Genomic DNA, 4,291 nt, shown 5'->3' on the forward strand with positions numbered 1-4,291 from the left:
ATCATATAAGTGAATTATGAGATGTGAAACAATTTTAGTGAATTCAAATATAAAACACAAGTAAAATATGCTCAAGAGAGTATATTGCATGAATTGCATTAAAAAAAAAAAAGTGTTTATGGAATGAATTGCATTTTAAAAAAAGGATGCTTTCACATACACTCAATTTCTCTGTCAGAGAAAGAATGAATGAATTTTGCTTCGATTCAACAAATTCTGCTACATCTATACACGCTAACTACTAATTTCTACTTTTCTTGTATGACGACCTATAACTTAGGCTCGACTTCCAATCCCTCTAATAAGAAGACATCGATAAGTAGCCTGGAGTTGTGAGGCTAGCTAAGTAATCTTGGAAAGGATCACTGTTGGAGGGGGGTTGTATTTGGTCTAACTATGGGAATGGGTTTTTCAGAATATCGAAGCCAAAGGTGAACATTGATTGGTTCAAACCAACATTCTCCTACTGTTGTTGTTGCTGCAACATCAATTCTTCCAACCTATAGCTTCTTTGCACTTCTTTTTTATCGGATTTAAGATCATGCAACAATTACATGGAACAACTTGAATCGGTGAGCAGAATAGGAGGAATTAAATATGTTGAATCATAATTTTTCTTGTGATTAGGCAGAGAGTTGAAAAATGGGACAAGTTTTGGAAGGTCCATTGGAGCACTACTGGCATTTGAAATGTTCAAATTCTGCTCAAAAATGGGGTTTGAGTTGTAGCTCATGGAAGTAATGGCAGAAGTTCTTGAATCATGGTTAGAGATCGTTCTACAATTCGGAGAGCAGGCATATTTCATTGAATCTTGTGAAGTTCTTTCTGAATGCTCAATGTTCGAGTTCATTATAGTATTCCCAGTGGGCAGTGTTCTTGGCACCTTTTCATTAATTTCTTCGTGGAATTGTTCCATTGCTTCTTCCAAGGACCACTCTTGCTCCTTAGCTACCTTATCCACATTGCTCTTCTTGTTGTATATTCGACAAAGTACCCAATCATCCAACTACAACAAGAAGCAATTTCATCATCCGAAATATGGATAACCCAAAAGAGAAAATAAAGGATTTTGAGCTAAATTTACATCACTGAAACCCATCATAAGCCCTCATTTTTAAATTGGACTGAGGAACAAAAATAATATTTGATATTTATAGTTTTCCTTATTGAAAGCCTTTGGATTAAATTAGAAAACCCTTGATTTCTATAATATAGAAACCAAACCCCTGTTTCCCAAATTCATTTTTCCCAGATACATTCATCCTCTAGAGTCTACCTGGTTTGGGTCATGTCATGACTAGGCCGTAATGTCATCCAACCTTAAAGGTGTTTTAAATGAAATAACACCTACAATCTCTATTGACACACAGGAATGTACACTGAAGAAAATCCATAGGAACAATCGCATACCCTTAAGTTGCCCTTCTTCTTTGAAAATCTATTGACATCAACAAGGTAGTATTCATGCATAATCCAATTAGCCTTGTTTCCTTTAGGTTCTTTTCTGACATAGAAAACCAAAGCCTTCTTAACACCAACGCGCCTGTTGCTGCCCTTAGTAGTGATGGGTTTATCTGCACTTGTGGGTTTCAAGTATATTGAGCCAACAACCTTGTTGGGGCGAGAACCATTTGGATACTTCCTGTCCCTAGGAGTGAAAAAACACCACTCATTTTCTCCAAACAGTGTCTTTTCTGCAAGAATTGGAAACATGTATCAGACGAGAAAAAATAACAATTTATAATAACTGAAAGAAAATAAGAATGAAAAACAAGAATTTCCCATTGCAGGAACATGACATGGGCATAAATATGAAAGAACACTATAAATTAATTCAATTTAAAATAAAAGAACACCCATGTCCATATAACAGTCCATACACATATAAAATTGAGATGATTCATTTTGAGATTGAAGGTTTCCATATCAACCAAAGTGACATATCCAAGTAATAGTTCTAAGACATGGAAGGGCATTCATTTGCATATTTGGGCAATTAAAGAATTCATTTTTGAGATATATAAGAAAACTCTCATACTTTTTATGTAATTCCCTTCTTACACTGGCAAAACCCCAAATTTAATAGTTTAGCCTTTACAGACATTGTAACATAAAAAAGGCTTGTTCAGCAAGAAACGAACTCAACCAAAGTTGTCTGTTTAAAAAGGGAACAACATCAAGATCACAGTTCAAATAACCTTAATGACAAACTCTAATCCCCATGGAAAGTAGTGAATTTACAGTGAAAAATCCTATTGCTTTGGAATTGGTAGTGGATTGAAACAAAAGGTTCCATCTACCCAAGTAAATGAATTCTCACAAAGAACGAAGAAACAAATCTATTTAGAAAAAGTGGTATAAATTAACCAAATTTGATACCCTGAATGTTTTATAGACCGCTATCGATTCCTCAACTTTTGGAGGATCAAGACAATATCTAGGTCGATCTTTCAGGACATTGTAAGAGTTAAGATAAGACTTTTCCCTTCCAAAGTAGGGCAAGACCTTACAGCCTTTCAGAACCTAACTTTTTAGGACTGTAAGACTAGGGTGTACCTTTTAAAACAATAAACATAGACCCTGCCCCTTAGGACTTTCAGACTTGGTTAAAACTAGTAACACCAAGGCCTAGCTTGAGCTCACTAGCCACATCCAAACCTCAATGGAAGTGCGATCAGTCAAACTAACGGCTTCGTCACCTCTGTCATTATGGTGGCGGTGGCTCTAATTTATCAGAACCGGTAAAAATAATTGGCGCTGCCAACTGGAGCGTGCAATAGTAGTAGGTATCAGTACCATGGAAACAACATGTGCTAGTATGACCGTAGCAGTTTTGATTCATAGCCTGTGTGTCTGCGCCACGTACATGATGAAAGGGACTAGCTCCCATGGCACACACATTAATGGCTCGAATTCTGCTAGATGTGGAAATGGAAATTTATCAATCCATCCACCTGTATTCTGTGATATTATTCCAAGCGATCCGTTATAGAAATTAGCTTTATCTTTGTGTTTAGTGAAATCATGAACTCACATTTCATGAAATTATTGGAATTCAAGCCTACCAGGACGTGAAAATGCGCTAAAGGAATGAATTCGTTTGAATATATCCACTGGAAAGTTCCCTGACTTTGGCATTTTAGGTAGCGTTGTGAATTTTTTTGGATTTAGATGTTAAAAAATCCCCGACGCTGAAAATAAGAGCTCCAAGAAAAGGGGCCATAGTAAACCATTGCTCATCTTTTTAGACCTGGAGACCCTCCACCCCATCGTGGAGCAAAACAATCAGTATATATTCATCTAAATGTGGTCTGAGGCCATTCACCAGATTTGGTTGAGGGCAAGGAAAGTAATAATTGATTTTGAGTTGGAGCAGGGGTTCTTTGATTAGGGATTTGATATAATTTGGGTCCAACCCTAAACCCTCTGACAGAAGACAGTAGTGTATCATAATGGATGTAATCTCATATCAGGGTTTCAATTATCACACAACGTATATGTGTATAGAGTTGTACCTGTATGTGGAGGGTGTTTTGGACCATTGCTCAATGACTTTGGCCCACTGTGGAGAAATATAATGAACAAGGGAATCGAACCAATCCAGGACTTTGTCATTAGAAATGTCAAAGAACCGGCCATAGCTTTCAAGCATATGAGTTCCAGGCCTCACAGGACATTTTTCCCATTTCTCTTCAGGGGAAAGATCAAAAAAGTCCTGTGAAACTTGTTTCACAGTCTCTATCAATGACAAAGGTATGCCATGATTTATTATCTTCAAAATAATTGAAAACCAATGAAATTACAAATCTAAACAATAACGAAATTGGTTGGATGATCGATAGAGGAAAGGGAAAAAAGAAAATGCCAAAATTGTGATCCCATACAAACTTGAAATAATTCTCGTTCTTGGGATACCTAAGCTAATTGGCTCATAGTCTTGAAGCGTAGGTCGATGTCTTCAAGGCCTGCTAGGTCGATGATGCGAAGAGAGTGCTGGACTTGAAGAGGAAAAATTGGCCTCAGATCAGATGGAAGGATGTACCGTGCAGGGACTTCCTTCATTTGCCTTTCATGGAGTGTCTACACAAGATCAATGGGTCTCTTAAGTCTTTGAGACTACCTCAGAAGAGCCCCCATGGCAGCAAAAGAATCCATATTCGTAGTAGGCGGTGGAATTAGAGTGATGTGAAACCTGGAATTGGATCTGAAACCTCGAAGACATGATTATAGGACCCCGGCACGCACATATGTCCTTCTTGTGAGCATTCTGGTGTCCTCCATGTTCAATGCC

At 37.5% G+C, this 4,291-nt stretch overlaps 1 pseudogene; it reads right to left on the reverse strand.

Moving 5' to 3' along the window:
* Window positions 1-298: 298 nt before the first annotated feature.
* On the reverse strand, window positions 299-3,639 carry LOC149262018 (uncharacterized; annotated as a pseudogene).
* Window positions 3,640-4,291: the final 652 nt, after the last annotated feature.

This window comes from Pinus tabuliformis, chromosome 6, assembly GCF_031772625.1.
Source record: "Pinus tabuliformis cultivar Carrire ecotype Pingquan chromosome 6, CPIR1, whole genome shotgun sequence".
Taxonomy (NCBI): Eukaryota; Viridiplantae; Streptophyta; class Pinopsida; order Pinales; family Pinaceae; genus Pinus; species Pinus tabuliformis.